Source organism: Coenobita brevimanus, chromosome 66 (assembly GCF_032717465.1).
Source record: "Coenobita brevimanus isolate Jiangsu-jjx chromosome 66, ASM3271746v2, whole genome shotgun sequence".
NCBI classification, from domain to species: Eukaryota; Metazoa; Arthropoda; class Malacostraca; order Decapoda; family Coenobitidae; genus Coenobita; species Coenobita brevimanus.
In genome coordinates, this window is record NC_137019.1 from 30,827,254 (window position 1) to 30,846,603 (window position 19,350).

At 40.7% G+C, this 19,350-nt stretch overlaps 1 pseudogene; it reads left to right on the top strand.

The window, feature by feature from the left end:
• The first annotated feature begins 16,480 nt into the window (after positions 1–16,480).
• Positions 16,481–16,599, top strand: LOC145405448 (5S ribosomal RNA; annotated as a pseudogene).
• The last annotated feature ends 2,751 nt before the right edge of the window (positions 16,600–19,350 follow it).

Below are 19,350 nucleotides of genomic sequence, written 5' to 3' on the forward strand. Positions count from 1 at the left end.
CATGAGGTGTTGTCAAGTGATAATTAGCCAATTCCAGGTGTATGGCACTCTCAGTTACCTTATTTCTTTCTTGTATATATTATTTGGTATAAGAATAAGGCATAGGGCTTATTTCAATAGATGAAATCAGTGAAAAATTCCAGGGAAGATTACTTAGCGTAGCACGGCCGGGCAGGCGAGAGGATAGGGTAATGGAGGGGGGGTAGGGAGAGGAGTTAAGAATGGGGAGAAATGGCTAAATTGTCAACAATGGAAGGGAGTACGGATGAGATTAGGAGTACTGACTAGTGTTGGACATTGGCAGTACTGATAGATGATACAAGCCACCACTTGAAAGCCCGGGTGAATTCAAAATATCACAGAATCACAAAAGTGACGCCCTGCGGTATGATCCCTTGCTCCCAAGCGTCACGAAAGTGACACCCCGTGGTTAAGGGGTAAAAAAGAAAGTTAAAAGAATAATCCAAAACAATCCAAAGTTAGTCAGAGATTCAGTAGATACCAACAAATCTATAGTAATCACTGGTATAGAAGAGGAAGAAGTAAAAAACAAGATCTCAAGAGACGAAAAGGAGATGGCAAATGTAATGACCTTATTTAAGGAAGTATCAGAGGAAATCTCTAGTAAAGACATAGAGGAACACAAAAGGTTAGGGAAATACAAGAAAAGCAAGTCAAGACCTCTAAAGGTAACCTTCCAGAGTGTAAAAAACGTGGAGGAGATACTAAAAAAATGCAAAGAATCTTAAGGAAAAAGAGGAGTTCAAAAATGTATGGATAAAAAGATGCCTAACACAAGTGGAACTGGAATTACTGAAAGAGAAGAGGGAGGAAGCAAAAAAAAAAAAAATGAGAGAAGATCAGAGGAGGAGAAGAATACATTTTTTTTTTTTTTTTTACAAAGTAATAGGATTGCAGGTACGAAAGTGGTACATAAAAAGGAGGGAATACAAAGGAGGAAGGTAGTAGAACCATGTCATGACAAGTATATAAACAAGATGATTAAGTTGATGTACTCAAATGTGGATGGAATGGTATCTAAATTATTAGAGATGAATGATTATGTCAGAGAAAATGAACCACATATAATATGCCTAACTGAAACAAAATTAACACGAAGGATATCAAATGATATACTAATCTGAGAGGAATACAATATATGGAGAAGAGATGGGAATTTAAACAAAAAAGGAGGAATTTTAATATTAACTAAGAAAAATCTAAAAGTCAAAGAAATAGAACTAGGTATACCCTCACAAGTAGAACTGCTTGCAGCAGAGATCAACACATCTGAAGGGAAAGTAATTGTAGCCAATTTGTACATGCCACCCAGATCAGACACATGGGAAAGAGATGAATATGAGGACCTGGCAGAGAGTACAATTCAGAGTTTAAGAGCAATACTACATAAAATGAAAGAAAAATCGGAAAGAATTATACTAACTGAAGATTTTAATACAAATATAAATTGGAATACTCTAGATATAATAAGCCAAGAAAGTTGTTGGGACCAAAATCTCCTGGATCTCGTGCAAGAGTTTTTCCTAAAGCAACATGTGAGGAAAACCACTAGAAAAAGAGGACTCGATGTACCTTCAATGCTAGATCTCATATTTACTAGGCAAGAAAATGATATTGACAGTTTAATATATCACCCCCCACTCGGTAAAAGTGACCATGCAGTACTAAATTGCAACTTCAGGATAGCATATGACATAGTTAATAGCAATGAAAGTTACAAACAGAGCGTAAACTATAAAAAGGGAAATTATCATGACCTAAAGAAGTATTTCTTAGAAACTGATTGGGAAAATGAGCTTAGAGGACAAGATTCAAATGCTGTATATAAAAAATTCTGTGAATTTTATGAAATTGGAGTCCAGAAGTACATCCCACAGCACAAAGAAGCAGAAGAGAAAATAAAGAAATGGTTCAATACAGAATGTAAAAAATCAAAAGAAAGAAGAGATTTGTTGTGGAATAGATACAGAAGACACAACAGTGAAAGGGCATATAATAATTACAAACAGGCAAGAGACGATTAAACAAGAATAAGGAGGGAAGCCCAGAAACAGTTTCAGGAGGATATCATCAATAAAATTAGTGATCAATCGAAGCTATTTTACAGCTACATCAGAAGCAAAACCAAAGTAAAAGATAAAACACAGTCCATTACGGACGATGGAATCACCTATACACAAGAGAAAGATATTTGTGAAGCACTAAATAAGAATTTCAAATCAGTTTTTACAGAAGAAAAAAATTTTGAGAGAGATTATGTGGAACATGCATGCCCACACATACTACAACATATACAAATATCAGAAAAAGTAATGCAGCAGGAGTTAAGTAAATCAGACAGAGGAAAAGCAAATGGTCCTGATGAAATTTCATGTTGGGTGCTACGAGAATATGCAAAGGAGTTAATTAAACCATTATTTCTAATTTTCAAGAAATCCTTGAGTCAAGGTAAACTACCTGATGTTTGGAAGAAAGCAAATATTGTCCCCTTATTCAAGAAAGGGAATAGACAAAATCCACTCAATTACCAACCAGTATCACTGACCAGTGTTGTAAGCAAGGTATTAGAAAAGCTTGTAAGAAAAGCCTGGGTAAATCATCTGGAAGAACACAATATGATAACAGAAAGACAGTTTGGTTTCAGAAAAGGAAAATCATGTGTTGCTAATCTGTTGAGCTACTATGACAGAGTAACAGACACAATACAGGAAAGAGAAGGACGGGTGGACAGTATCTATTTAGATTTCAAGAAAGCATTTGACACAGTACCACACCAAAGACTTTTATGGAAACTGTACCATCAAGGAGGAATTAGAGGCAAACTGTTTTGTTGGATGCAAGATTTTCTTATAAAAAGAGAAATGAGAACAGTACTAAGGGGAAATTACTCATCATGGAAAGAAGTGACTAGTGGAGTACCACAGGGCTCAGTGCTGGCACCAATCATGTTATTAGTGTATATAAATAATATAGACAGTAACAATGAAAGATATCTAAATATGTTTGCAGAAGATGCAAAAATACAAAGGAGAATTACTAACACAGACTCATGTAAAGAGCTACAAGAAAAATTAAATAAACTTCATGAATGGAGAATACATGGCAAATGGAATTCAATGTGAACAAGTGTCATGTAATCAAGTTTGGTAAAAGTGGAAAAAGACCTGATTGGGATTATACGTTAGGAAATAAAACCCTACACACATCAGAAAGAGAGAAGGACCTAGGTGTATTTATCAATAACAGACTATCTCCGGCTGACCACATTAGTGTGAAGGTACGGAACATGTATACACTGCTTGCAAATATGAGAATAGCATTCACATACATAAATGAAGACATGCTAAGAAGGATACTAACATCATTCATCAGACCAACCTTGGAGTATGCATCAGTAGTCTGAAGTCCTCATCTCAAAAAACACATAGACAAGATTGAAAAAGTTCAAAGGGCTGCTACAAGATGGATACCAAGCTCAAGGGATTTAAGCTACGAAGAAAGACTAAATAAACTGAATATGCCAACACTACAGGAGAGAAGGAAAAGAGGTGACATGATAATGCTATATAAATGCATATCAGGGAAGGAGAAAATAGACATAAATGATTACTTAGCCTATGGGGAAGCATCAGCAAGAGGACACTGCAAAAAACTACATAAGAAGAGAGGTGATAAAGACGTAAGGAAATTCAGTTTCCCAAACAGAGCAATAAATCAGTGTAATACACTACCGAATGAAATAGTGTGTGCCAAAACAATTCACAAATTTAAGGATATGTACGATAAATATGGTTTAAGACACGGGACAGTACCAGCTTAACTCATTCCTGTAAAGATACAATTAGGTAAGAACAATTACGTAAGAACACACACACACACACACACACACCGAGGCACTGAGAGAGAGCAGACGCACCGCTCTATACCTGGCCAACTTGCCCAGCGGCATTACCTAAATAAGTGTCTTTAAATGAGTCAATCTCTGTACAAGGTTAGACTAAATGATGTTCTAATATAAAAAAAAAGAAGTTTTAAGTAAGACTTGGTTAAACAGAAAAGTAAACAAGCAGCGCAAGAATGCGCACAATCAGCTGATCTTTGCTTAGTCTACAATCTGCCCCAGGGAATGTAAAGTACTATATGCGCTTTTAGTACTGCAAAATGACCACATACTCTAGTAAAGCAAATTTGGAAAAGAAAAGGGATAAAGGTAGAAAGCAGGATGATGATTTCTACCAAGAACTGGTTGAAATGGAGACTCACAACAACTGGTTGACCGAGTACACAGGTCAGAGACGGCTTTTCAAAATGAGATTGATGAAATTAAGAAACATATGCACTTGCAAAAGGAAGAAATAGAAAAATTAGGAAAGGAAGTCAACAAGAAAGACACAACCATAAATGAGCTAACAGTTGAAGTGGGTACACTTAAGAGGAAAATGAGTGAAATGGCAAGTACAGTAATCAACCACCAGAGTATTATGGAAGAGTTCAAAAATTATACAGAGACAATTAGGCAAGTAAGCACTCTGATAGATCAGAGCAGTGATATTGAGGACAAGATAACACAGGTGAATGAAGCTGTGCAAAGCTACAAAAATTATTTGGAAACCACTTATGCTGAAATGGTGAAAGTAAAGAAAGACTTGGAAACAAGGGTGGAAGAAAAAAGCATTAAAAAGGAAGTGAAAAAAATAATCCAAAACAATCCTATGTTAGTCAGGGATTCAGTAGATATTAACAAATCTATAGTAATCACTGGTATAGAAGAGGAAGAGGTAAAAAACAAGCTCTCAAGAGACAAAAAGGAGATGGCAAATGTAATGGGCATATTGAAAGAAGTATCTGAGGAAATCTGTAGTAAAGACATAGAGGAACACAAAAGGTTAGGGAAATACGAGAAAAGCAAGTCAAGACCCCTAAAGGTAACCTTCCAGAGTGTAAACACCGTGGAGGAGATTCTAAAAAATGCAAAGAATCTCATGGTAAAAGAGGAGTTCAAAAATGTATGGATAAAAAGGGGCCTAACACAAGAGGAACTGGCATTACTGAAAGAGAAGAGGGAGGAAGCAAAAACAAAAAATGAGAGAAGATCAGAGGAGGACAAGAAAACATTTTTTTTTTTTTACAAAGTAATAGCATTGCAGGTACGAAAGTGGTACATCAACAGGAGGGAATAAAAAGGAGGAAGGTAGTAGAACCATGTCATATATAAACAAGATTATTAAGTTGATGTACTCAAATGTGGATGGAATGGTATCTAAATTATTAGAGATGAATGATTATGTCAGAGAAAATGAACCACATATAATATGCCTAACTGAAACAAAATTAACACCAAGGATATCGAATGATATACTAATCTGAGAGGAATACAATATATGGAGAAGAGATGGGAATTTAAACAAAAAAGGAGGAATTATAATATTAACTAAGAAAAATCTAAAAGTCAAAGAAATAGAATTAGATATACCCTCACAAGTAGAACTGATTGCAGTAGAGATAAATACATTTGAAGGTAAAGTAATTGTAGCCAGTTTGTACATGCCACCCAGATCAAACACATGGGAAAGAGACTAATATGAGGACCTGGGGGAAAGTACAATTCAGAGTTTAAGAACATTACTACATATAATGGAAGAGAAATCGGAAAGAATTATACTAACTGGAGATTTTAATACAAATATAAATTGGAATACTCTAGATATAATAAGCCAAGAAAGCTGCTGGGACCAAAAGCTCCTGGATCTTGTGCAAGAGTTTTTCCTAACGCAACATGTAAAGGAAAGCACCAGAAAAAGAGGACTTGATGTGCCCTCAATGCAAGATCTCATATTTACTAGGCAAGAAAACGATATTGACAATATATCACCCTCCATTCGGCAAAAGCGACCATGCAGTACTAAATTGCAATTTCAGGATTCCATATGACATAAATAACAACAATGAAAATTACAAAAAGAGCCTAAACTATAAAAAGGGAAAGTATCATGACCTAAAGAAGTATTTCTTAGAAAATGCTTGGGAAAAGGAGCTTAGAGGATAAGATTTAAATGCTATATATGAAAAATTCTGTGAACTTTAAGAAATAGGAGTACAGAAGTACATCTCACATCACAAAGAAGCAGAAAAGAAAATAAAGAAATCGTTCAATACAGAATGTAAAAAATCAAAAGAAAAAAGAGATTTGTTGTGGAATAGATACAGAAGACACAATAGTGAAAGGACATATAATAATTACAAACAGGCAAGAAACGATTATACAAGAATATGGAGGGAAACCCAAAAACAGTTTCAGGAGGATATCATAAATAAAATTAGTGATCAACCAAAGCAGTTTTTCAGCTACATCAGAAGCAAAACCAAAGTAAAAGATAAAATATAAATCCATTACGGACGATGGAATCACCTATACACAAGAGAAGGATATTTGTGAAGCACTAAACAAGAATTTTCAATCAGTTTTTACAGAGGAAAAAAATTTTGAGACGGATTATGTGGAACATGCATGCCCACACATACTACCAGATATACAAACATCAGAAAAAGAAATACAGGAGGAGCTAAGTAAATTAGACAATGGAAAAGCAAATGATCCTGATGAAATTTCATGTTGGGTGCTGCGTCAATGTGCAAAAGAGTTAAGTAAACCATTATTTTTAATTTTCAATAAATCCTTGAGTCAAGGTAAACTACCTGATATTTGGAAGAAAGCAAACATTGTTCCCTTATTCAAGAAAGGAAATAGACAAAATCCACTTAACTACCGACCAGTATCACTAACCAGTGTTGTAAGCAAGGTATTAGAAAAGCTTATAAGAAAAGCTTGGGTAAATCACCTAGAAGAACACAGTATGATAACAGAAAGACAGTTTGGTTTCAGAAAAGGAAAGTCGTGTGTTACTAATCTGTTGAGCTATTATGACAAGAGTAACAGACACATTACAGGAAAGAGAAGGGTGGGTGGAGAGTATCTATTTAGATTTGAAGAAGGCATTTGACACAGTACCACACCAAAGACTTTTATGGAAACTGTACCATCAAGGAGGAATTAGAGGCAAACTGTATTGTTGGATGCAAGATTTTCTCATGAAAAGAAAAATAAGAACAGTACTAAGGGGAAATTACTCATCATGGAAAGAAGTGACTAGTGGAGTACCACAGGGCTCAGTGCTGGTGCCAATCATGTTTTTAGTGTATATAAATGAAATAGTAACACTGGAAATGAAAGCTATCTAAATATGTTTGCAGATAATGCAAAAATACCAAGGAGAACTAATAACACAGACTCTTTTAAAGAGCTACAAGAAAAATTAAACTTCATGAATGGAGTAATACATGGCAAATGGAATTCACTGTGGACAAGTGTCATGTAATCAAGTTTGGTAAAAGTGGAAAAGTACCTGATTGGGATTATACATTAGGAAATAAAACCCTACACACATCAGAAAGAGAGAAGGACCTAGGTGTGATTGTCAATAACAGACTACCTCCAGCTGACCACATCAGTGAGAAGGTACGGAACCTGTATACACTGCTTGCCAATATGAGAATAGTGCTTACATACATAAATGAAGACATGCTAAGAAAGATAATAACATCATTCATCAGACCAACCCTGGAGTATGCGTCAGTAGTCTGGAGTCATCTAAAAAAAACACATAGACAAGATTGAAAATGTTCAAAGGGCCACTACAAGATGGGTACCAAGCTTAAGGGATCTAAGCTACGAAGTAAGACTAAATAAACTGAATCTACGAACACTACAGGAGAGATGGAAAAGAGGTGACATGATTATGCTATATAAATGCTTGTCAGGGAAGGAGAAAATAGACATAAATGATTACTTAACGTATGGGGAAACATCAGCAAGAGGGCACTGCAAAAAACTGCATAAAAAGAGAGGTGATAAAGACGTAAGCAAATTTAGTTTCCCAAATAGAGCAATTGATCAGTGGAATGCACTACCGAATGAAATAGTGTGCCAAAACAAATCACAAACTTAAGGATATGTACGATAAATATGGTTTATGACACGGAACAGTACGAGCTTGACTCATTCCTGTAAAGATACAATTAGGTAAGAACAATTAGGTAAGAACTACATAACTCCTCATCTTCAAACCCCACAAGGTCCTGCCATCAGCCCAACACCCCTGGAGGAAGTGAGTTTTCCGAATTTTGTTGATTTGTATATTGACCTATTTCAATATTTTTATATTTTTCACAGAAATAAGCATTGTTTTCTACATATACACATATGAAAGAAAGTACAGCTTCAGTATCGCTAACTAGGAAAAAGACTATTGGTCATGTCGAGTTTCTTATAGCATTATATATATATATATATATATATATATATATATATATATATATATATAAAGCTTGGAGATTTTACATGTAGACTTTGAATAAAACAAAATAAAACCTCTGGCAAGCGAAAACTTGTAAGTGTGGGTGAGGCAGGAAAAAGTGACATTGCACTAGGAGGTATGTTGTTCTCTTTCGTCCACGTAATAGTAGCATTGATGTTTTGACAACATGATGAGGAGGCATATAAAAATAAACATCTGTATGTGAATAAAAAACTTTGCGAGCACATTTTTTTGTAAAAGTGGGGGAAGAGTGTTTTTTTTTTTTTTCTTGCTTGCAGTAAAACTATGCTGCGCTCAAAGGAGTACTCTACCTTTGTCGTCCATTTACTCAAAAAGTATTAGACGTATCGATTTCCTGTAAGAACCATGATAAAGCGCAGTAAATATCTACAAAAAATGGTACTGCCATATAAAATTTGCTTAAAGCTATGTCATGATGTGTGTTGGAGTGCTGAAGTTGCACTTGAGCACTTGTACGGGTGTACAAAAAATCAATTTTAAAACATACATTTCTGAAGATGATATCACTTCGCACAGATACAGAGGAATGTTGCCAGAACTTCGTGGAATATTCTCAGAACATTAAAAATTTCATATTTCTTTTCGTAAAAAATGAAGTCGATCACCTTAAGGTTCAGTTTGTTGACTTCCCCTGGAATGTAACGTCTGCTTTTCTACCTAATACTGTAGATAGTTGGCAAACCAGAGTTTTGTGCTGTTTTCCACTTTTGTGTTGAAGATCTTGGCGATTAGTTCGCATCTGGAAATGGCATCACATACTTATCTACTACCTGCTGTTGAAACAAGTGTACATTGTGCAAGTCCCAGGAAGTCAGTGCCTTCAGATGCATCCTGTGTTAGGTAGCTTAGCAAGGTGTTGGTGGAGTCTAGTCCTCCAAATCCGTGTTATTTGGGAACAAGGGGAATATGAGACGAATTTATAATGGAGTCGGCATTCAGTTATTTTGGATGGTGTCTTGAATAGCGTTATGGATCTCCATGAAGAAGGGTGTGCTGAGTATTCATTTTGGTGAAGGGAGTGATGCTTGTTCCATGTTTCCAAATGTTCGGTATGCTACCATGTGCGTGCGAGTGGTTGCTAACATTTGTGAAGGCCTGGATGCCATGTGGCCTTGAATGTTTCAGATATAGTCTGCTAATGCCATCTGGCCCTGAACTCTTTATTTAATTGACAATGATGTGTGTCTGTTCTTGTATGAAAGGAGTTATGTTGTGGTTGAGAGGAAAAGACTCTCCATGCAGGGAAGATTGTTTTTCAGACTCGGTGCTTCTTGGTGTATGGTGACATGCTAACATTGCAAAGTTTATTCTTTGTATGAGGGGATGAGATCAAGGCTGGAGGTGATGGCAGCATGGGTCTTGGAAGCATTATTAGTGATTTATGGATACTGATTCATGTTTTGTGCAACTGAAAGAGATTTGTAATTTTTTTTTATCAATTAATTACGCCTAAAGGGCGACATACCTCGCAACAGGACCATGAGGCCAAGTATTATGTACAGAAGAACTCGCTTCTCGCAGGGCACGCTGTTTTGTTACATAGATATATTGGATCATACAATACAGGAGTTTGCATCCACCAAAGTGTGGATGTCTCACGAGAATGATATCTAAATGACTGTCTGTGAGTAGCTAATTACATATATCAGTCAGGGACTGTCTCTAAGGCAGTAGGTCCCTGAATGAGGGACAGGTAAGGCTCTAATGCTGAAAACTGTTGGCGTTAGGACGGTCACATAGTTTGCAGGAGGAAAAGTGAGGCACGTCTCCTGCCTCTGAGACTTGCCAGATGGGCCGATATCCTAGGCAAAGTCAAGCAGACACAACACTGTACCTGTGAACAACTTGTCCATCTCGACGATATGTGGGAGGAGATAGACGAAAATGGTCGTAGCACTGGATTGAAACACTCTGACTCCACTCAACGTTCCTGCGATGGAGTGTAGGAAGAAGAATGGCTCAATGTATCATCTGTTTGGAACAGACGAGGGAGCATGAAACATCATCAGGTAGAGGCAGTCCACAGGCATTTGTCACAAGGAGGTCAACAGTGACATTGGCTGAATTTCCAATATGTGAAGGAATCCACAAGAACTGTATTATAAGAGAATTTTTATGAGGTGAAACTAACTGACAAAAGATTTGTTGAACTAAGTGGTGGCATATGGGTTTTGAAAATGAGATGGCTTGAAGGGCAGAATGAGAGTAACAGATAGCTACATCATTCAGTCCTCGCTGAGCGAGGAGAATAACTGCATGCGGGAGTCCCTGTAGCTCACAGTAGGTAGAGCTGGACGAGTATGGTGGCCTGCAGCCAACCCAACCTCCCTCAGGTGGGTCCAAATAGGGTGAACAGAAGGCGCATCCAGCACTCCCATCTGCTTCCAGGGAACCGTCGATATAGAGATGCCACAGTCAGGAACTGAGGGGGACACTCTTGCGATTGTCTCCAGAGTTGGTTGTTTTTGGAGGTGTGGTAGGTCTGCCTCGGAGGTAGGAGTAAAGCTGACTTCAAGATGAGGAATCCTGCAGGAAGGTGGATCATGATCCTCTTCTGCCACGGGAACATTAATATCGAGTTTTTGTAGACTGGAACAGGCTGTATTAACGTGAGTGTGGACACCAAGCCGAAGTGGAGGTCGAGATGCAACAGGATCAAGTGAAGTTCTGGTGACACAAAAATTATGAGGGGCCAGATGGGGAGAGTGAAGGCATTTGATGCTGAAGTATGAGACATAGGCGTATATTCTCTCAACAAGGGGGAGAAGATTGAATTCAGTTTGCATGTTGACTATTCTGGTGAAATTAGGACAGCCAAGGGAGTATCTCATTACTTAGTTTTGAAAATTTTCAGTGGGTTCTAAGTAAGTCTTCAGGGGATGGCTGAGAGCAGGAAAGAGGTAATCGACAACTGACCGCATGATAACAATGTAGAAAGCTCTGGCCACTGGGATGGACATTCAGGCAGCTTTGTTGGTAAGCCAGTTGAGGGGAATTAAGTGCTGTTGCAGTTGATCTAGGAGATCTTGGACCATGGGATGAGCACATTGTTTTAAAGGTATGGTTGGGGTAATCCATACAGGTGAACCAAGGTGAGATATTGCCGGCACAGGGGTATGACACTATTTTCTACAGTGGATTCTGGACGTGTTTCTGGGTTATGGGGAGCGACGATTCTCCTTTTTTTCTATGGACAGGATGAGGCCACAAGTAGAAGATGACTGATATAATGACTAAAGGAAGCACTTAAGATCTTCTGGCGAGCTGGAGTGAATGCATATATCACCAGTGTAACAGGTAACAGTGGTTCTGGGAATGTTGAGAAGAAGAGAGAGTGAGTGGTGCATAAAGAAAAAAAAGAAACGGGCTTCGAACGCCACCTTGCAGAGTGTCAAGTTCAAAGAACTTGAAGGAGCTACACATGCCCTTAAAAAGGGTAGACGAGGTTCTTTTACGAAAGTAACCCCATATCCATCTCAAGAGGTTTCCTTGGACACCAGATTCCACTACTTGATCGAGGATGATAATTCTGTTTGCAGCATTAAAGGCACTTTTAAGATCAGTGAATGCTAGAACACTGGTGGGGTAGAGGAAGGTATAAAATTCCATTTGACAGTGGTGTGTACTCCTTTGTGGCAGAAAACGATACAGTGTGGGTGAGAGTTTGTCCTCCAGCTGAAACATGAGACAGGTAAGGAAGATGCGTTCAAGCACCTTGCTGAAGCAGGAATCGAGGGAAATAGATCTGAATTTTTCAGTACTAGGTTTCGGAAATGGGCACAATCGTGCTGGAGGTCCAGGCATTAGGCACACATCCCTTACGGAAGCAAAGATTGTAGAGCTGTAGCAGGGGGCTGCCAGGGGCTTTCAGGAGTAGGCGAAAAGACAGGGTAAGTGATACCATCATCCCCGGGGGCTGTTGACTTACTCCTAATGAAAGCACGGCGTAATTCATCCTCAGTTATTAGCATGTCAGCATCTTCTGCCTTCGGTAATGCAGCCTTTAAATGGAAACTAAGGACATTTTGCTGAGAGAAGAGTAGATCTTGAATGTGTTCGGGAAAGTTGCATGCTTGTGATTGTTCAGATCATGTATTAAAAAGATCTTGCATGTACTCGGATGGACTGTGCTGGAGAGCACTGGTGGGCTTTTTCCTGACAACCTTGTTTATTAGATGCCACATGGATCCAACACTCATCTGATGGTTGATGCTATCTGTGAACTTCCATCAGGATTCACTGTGCACGCACTGCTGGGGGGAAATTAGATCGTCTTTTGATGTCTGCTGCTTGTGCAGATGGTCAGGTATTGGTCGCCTCTGGAAAGGGAGATCATCTTCCACCACCTTCCTTTCTGACTGGTGGTTACACTGATCAAATGTCCAAGCATGAGCTTCAGGGAGACTTTTAATGTGTGGTAATGTAACACAGCAGCTGCAGAAGTCAAGGGTAGAATTTACAAGGGAAGAATATAGGTCATCAGGTGATTATGAATCATACTTGGGGAAGAGGTTACAAATGTATAAGATGTATGTAGGGCAGTACTTTGGAGGAATAATAATGTGAGTGGGAGTGTGAGGAGGGGAAGGTCCAGCAGGGAAGGAATAGTGGAGGCTCAGGGCAATGTGGTCCAAGAAGACAGTAGGGATGGAAGGGCGCTGAACTGGGATGGCACTAGTCCTGATATTATGATGTGATCAAGGGTGCCTCCATGATTGTGGGTGGCACCACCAGTGTCCCAGCGAGTGAGTTAGTAATGGCGAATGTATTCAACGAAAGGAAGCCCATTGCAATTTGGAGTGGGAGAGAGGTTACTTAGAACAGGATGTTAGGGCATGTAATGCATGCCACGAATTGCACGAGTAGGGAGGGCAGGGAGTTTAATCCTTCCAAGAGTAGACCAGACGTTACTCTACTTAAGTGGATGCGATGATCGCCCACGGTGACCTTAAAAAGCTGAAAGGTCATAGCATCATCTACAGAGGAGTGGAAAAGTTGATGTGGTATGGAGGAATAAAAGTAACTAATGAGACCATTCCTGGCGATGTGAACATGCGAAGTGTAGTCAGTAAGTGAAGGAGCCTCTTCTCCAGCTAAAGGAGTACCAACAAAAGCATCTTGAATAAATGTAATGTGCTGGTGATGGCAACATACATAGCTCTTCAGTGCAGCAACTTTCGAATGACTTCTGACTCCACAGGCATACCAAGATATAACATGAAGTGGCATTCGGCTAGCAAGTTTTACGTTTTGGTTTCCGGAAGTCAGGCGGGGATTAGGAGTAAGCATGAGCACTGCTTTGTGGTGTAGTATGTGAGGTGTCCTTTGCAATAGATCGCTGATCCTCTCAAGGTGAGAGGCGATTGCATCCAGCTTCTCTGTGAGGATGGTAACAGTAATGATCATAACCTGATGACACTCAACAAACGAAGTGAGTGTGCTTTCGGTGCTGGTGTGCTGACTGACCAGACAATCAATTCGTGCCTCAGTGGGATCAAAGTGTGCTGTAAGTGCTGTGCACTGAGACATCAGAGAGGCAACGGCTTCATGGATGGGAAGTACTTGTACAGAATCGGGAATGGAAGATGTAGGTGAGGTGGCAGCATCCGGTTGTGGTGTCGGTGGTGGTGATGGTGGTGGTGGTGGAGGTGGTGGTGACTGTGGCAGCATCTGGTGGCAGTGGTGGTGATGAGTGTGGCAGCATCCGGTGGCAGTGGTGATGGTGGAGATGGTGGTGAGTGTGGTAGTGCAGCTATAGAAGTCACGGCAGGGCCACGCCACACATTGACTCCTGACTTATAACAATGAGGACATCTCCACTGCAAGGTGTCCGGTGCAGGTATAGATACCTGTTCCGAAACAGAAATGGTAGTAGGAAAAGTGGTGATTAGTGGAGGGGGGTGATATGGGCAAATCCGGGAGGCATGATTGGCAGCACACCATGCACACTTCTTCGAGGCAGAACAACAGCATGATATACGTCAAATTCCCCAGCTTTTGAAGCACCATGGCTGTTTGTCCTTCATTCTGTGTAGCTCACAGGATGGGAAACAAGGAAGGAAACTGAAGTTGACAATTTGCAAAAGAGGGTCTGGGAAAATCCAGGTGACAACAAGCCAGTTGAATGGCGTCCCAGCTTGATGGAAACGACGAGCTGTGTAGGTGCCAGGAAGTTTTTTGGCCAAGGAAGGGTAAACTTCTATTGTGTAGCGGATAATGAGATAGATAGTGATCTTACAGGGTCTGTCGACTAAGTCCTGATCATCCAGGAACATGTACATGAACTCACCACTGGTGACGCGGTCTATGACGTTAGTACGACGTCTTGAGATATAGGCGAAGCAGGAGATGACAGCAGACATCTTAACCTCAGCTCGTGCAATATACTCAAGGGTTCCCTCACATTCCTGTCATAGAGTAGTTGAAAAGGAGAGAAGTTTAAGGAGTCATTAGGCATTTCTCTGTAATCAAAAAGTACAGCACGTATGTAGTGATCCCACTCCAAAGGATGCGCTGCACAAACTTTCTAAATCATGGTTTTGAGGGTACCATTCATTCAACACAGCCGTTTGAGACTGCATGGTACGAGATAGACTGTATTGTCTGTATGGACAAAAGTCGGTTTATCTCTGTCATAAGGTCAGATTTAAATTGGGCCCCATTGTCACTCAACACCTATCTAGGTATCCCCACCCGGGAAAACATTCCTAACAAGCTTTCTGCCACAGTTATAGTTTCTGTGTCCTTCAGAGGAACTGCCTCGGGGAACCTAGTCACAGTATCAATTAAGGTTAATATATATTTGTGATCACTACTGGAAGCAGGTGATATGGGACCAATTATATCTATAACTACTCCACTGAACGGCTCTGTGACAATCGGCATTTTTGACAAAGGGACAGCCTTGGCACGACCCTTTTGTGTAAATTTTTGGCATACTTCACAAGACTTGCAAAATGTGTTAATGTCTGCACCGGCTCCAGGCCAAAATAACTTCTGAAACACCTTCCCTGAAGTTTTTCTGTGTGAAAAATGATCAGCAAAAAGTCCATCATGCGCCAGTTTCACCACATCAGCTCTGACTTTTAGTGCTACAATAAGTTGTTTGTTGCCAGTTTCATATCTGTTCTTGTTGTCCTCACAAACTCTGTAAAGTAAACCACATATTATTTCATACTTACTGTAACAGACCTTCCTTGATGAGTAGTAGTCTGACCTGATCTCTGCTTCTCCCAGCTAGACGTCAGTGTTTGACACTCTGCTTGTGCTTCTGTGAAGGCGGATTGATCAATAGAAATGCTCAAATCCTTACTATAAAGAAACTGAGTTTCCTTGCCTTTTCTTCTGGCAGATCTAGTAGTCACGGCTACAGATATATTTCCACTCACGGCATCACCATCCTCGGGAAACCTTCCATCTTTGGGGACTACAAAACTCGGGACATTTACACCCGATATGAAGCCTAAAAGTATATCAGTAAATTGTATGGGAGCAAAAACTACTCGAACCTCTTCTGAAAAGAATATACTGGTTAGCTGTAGTACTGCTGTTGGAAAACATTTAGGCCTTCTCAAGAAATTATACAGTATGCACTCAGGTCCTTGCTTCACACCTGGAGGTAGAACTTCTGGGTTAATTACTGCGGTTGAACTGCCTGTATCCAATGTAACTTCCACCCTCCTCTGATTAAGTTTCCCACAAGAATCTACTATAGCACCTGGAGATTTAGTGTCACTATTATATGCAAAACCACCCTTGTGTTTTGTGATGCCCTTGTCCTGAGGTATTTCTGGGCACTTTGCCTTGACGTGTCCGTACTTACCACAAAGATAACATTTAGGGTTATACTTTGACTTACCAGTATGAAGAGGCTGTTGACTGGAGGTTTCAGAGCTCTTCTCGTCTGATCTATGGACCTTTGAATACTTAGGATTAACTCTAGCATTTTTGTAAAGATCTGCTGCTTCAAGAAGTTCACCATTATCATCGAACATCCATTCCTTCAGAAATACCTGCATCTCTGCTGGACAAGAAGATATGAAATGATCCCTAACCATAAAATCGCCAATATCCATACCACGTTCAGTGCACCGCTTCTCATTTGCTCTGCAAAGTTAAGCAACATTGGGTCTGGTTAGTATTTGGATGGGTGAACGCCTGGGAACACCAGATGCTGTTGGCATAATGTTCGCCAGGCACGTGAAATATCTGCCAGTGCGGGCCACCACGCCCACTTCCACTCTCCACTACCTTTCTAGCCTCAGTCTAGGGGCATCATATGCTGTCCTGCACACCTTTGACATTCATGCCATCCACTCCCTTTTAGATTATAGTGCATTCTGTCTCTCTGGTCTTGCCCCATCCACCTTCCAGTCCATGGAGGTGCTTCAGAATGATGCACTATGGGTTATGCTGAGTGCTCAACGCTGAACCAGGTTAATTAATCTGCGCATGGAGAGTGGGTTTCCATCGCTCCCCCACTGGATTGCACTGCAGCGCGACAGCTGAGATGATCCGTCTCATGCATCGCCATTAGCACTTACCTCCCCTCTGTTCTACTACGGTATCTGGCAAGCAAGCCCCCCGACCTGCTCCCCAACCATGACTGGGCTCGTGCCACGGCGGCTCTTCTTCACGAAATGCCAAGTTATTCGCCTTCCTCTCCCTGGACACCGCCCCCTTTCACCGTTGTCTATCCCTCGGTGTCAATGCCTCGCCACTCAATTCCTGCCATCCTCCAGCAGGAGAGTCTTAGTAGAATCATTGCCCTCAACTCTTCTGCCTCGGCGGTCTACTATACAGACAACTCAGTCTCATCTGATGGTTCAGCAGGGGCAGCGTTCGCTTATGGGACTTTTTTAGAATCCTGGCGCATCTTCATGGGAGTCTCCACCTTTCAGGCAGAGCTGGTGGCACTCCTCGTTGCTCTGTGCCACGTCCATCGGCGTCAACATAGGCAAGTCATTGTCCACACAGACTTTCTCTCCTTCCTTCAGTGCCTGGAGTCTCTCTCCCTCGTGGCTGACCGGTTTTTACTTACCGCTATATATACTGTATACTGTGTCTTCCCTCATCCAGTGGCGGGGTGGCTCAATGACTTTTCACTGGGTTCCTGGGCATCTTGGGATTGAGGAAAAGACACCCAGTGGACTTCAGGACACCTCAACACATCAGACGACTTCGGGGTGCATCAGTGGGTAGCCAGGCACCCAGACTTAAGTAGACTCCAGGGCGCCTCACAAGCGACTGTACATTCAGTCGATGTCGCACACTAGTCCTTGTCCAAGGACATCAGGACCCCAGCCACATGAACTGGACCACAGGTCCAGAGTGGATAGACATGGCCTTCAAAACACAGGTGGGACTCATGTAAGAACTTGACTAGGCAGAGTGCCAGCCCTCCACACCCCCACACAAGAGAGGGGAGATGTGCACAGAAACTCCTAGAAAAAGGGAATGCTGCCAGATTAATGAGACAAGCGCCCTCGTAGCCTTCCGTCAACTAATACAAACAACTGAGGTTCGAATCATACAAACACTCAACTCTGCTAACCAGTAGGGGGCGTCTATGATGTACTCAGACGCTCGACTGACTCACTGTTGGTAATTTCTCTATTTCGTGACAAAAATGTTCCCCAGATCTTGCTCCAAATCTATCTAAAATATTTTGATTATGTATTCGTACTTCTTCATTCAGTGATTCTTGGAAAGAAACCAATATCCACCCTATTCCAAACCAAGGAATTTCCTCCGACTCCTCTGATTACAGACCAATAGCTACTCTATCACATCTTCTCTTAGTAAAGTATTTGAGACTAATTAATAAGCACATACTTATTAGTAGTGAAACTTTTGTTCGTTGGAATGATGTTTGCAATTATATCAGCATATGCTCCACAGGTTAGGCTTAGATGAGGTAGAGACGGATAGATTTGGGGATGACTTAATATGTATAGTAGGTGGTATGGGAGATAATGAGATATTGGTTTTGGGAGGGGACTTTAATGGTCATGTAGGTGAAGCAGTTCAAGGATATGAAGGAGTTCATGGGAAATGTGGATATGGTACAAGAAATGAGGAAGGGGAAAGGATGCTCGAGTCTGGGGAGGCAATGAACATGATTGTTTGCAACACACATTTTAGGAAAAGAGAGAGTAGGTTGATTACATACCGGTCTGGGGGAAATAGCAGTCAGATAGATTATATTATGGTCAGGAGGGATGATAGGAGGTTAGTCAGGGATGTTAAAGTTATAGGCAGTGAGAAGTGTGTGCAGCAGCACAGGTTACTGATATATGACATGGTGCTTAAAGAATGAGCGAGGAAAAAGGACTTACGTACCTAAGAGCAAAATATGGAAGCTGGAAAACCAAGCCATAAGGGATGCTTTCCATAATGAGATGAGGAGAGTGGTGGTTGATCTGAGGGTCGTTGGGAGAAACATTAATGAACTGTACAGAGCCCTCAAGAACAACCTCCTGAGAGTTACTGATGCAGTATGCGGTTGGACAAGAGGCCCACCTCGACATAAAGTAACTTAGCGGTGGGTTGAGGGTGTAGAAGCTGCAGTAAAAGTGAAAAGAAGGCTTTTCCGGGAATGGAAGATGGGTGGTAACAAAGAGGAATAGTTGGCTGCCAAGCATAGGGCTAGGAGAGAGGTATACAGGGCGAAGTTTGAGTCACAGAAACTATAACCTAAATTGTGTGAAGAGGAAGAATATGATATCTAGGAAAAAATATATAGGAAAGAAAAGGGAACTGTACTTCGTTTTTGTTGATTTGGAGAAGGCCTTTGACAGAGTCCATGGAGACGTGGTGAAGTGGGCAATGAGAAAGACTGGGATGGAGGATTGGCTGCTTAGGGTGGTTATGGCCATGTATGTGGGTGCTCGCACCCAGGTAAGAGTGAATGGAGATTTGGGTGATGAGTTTT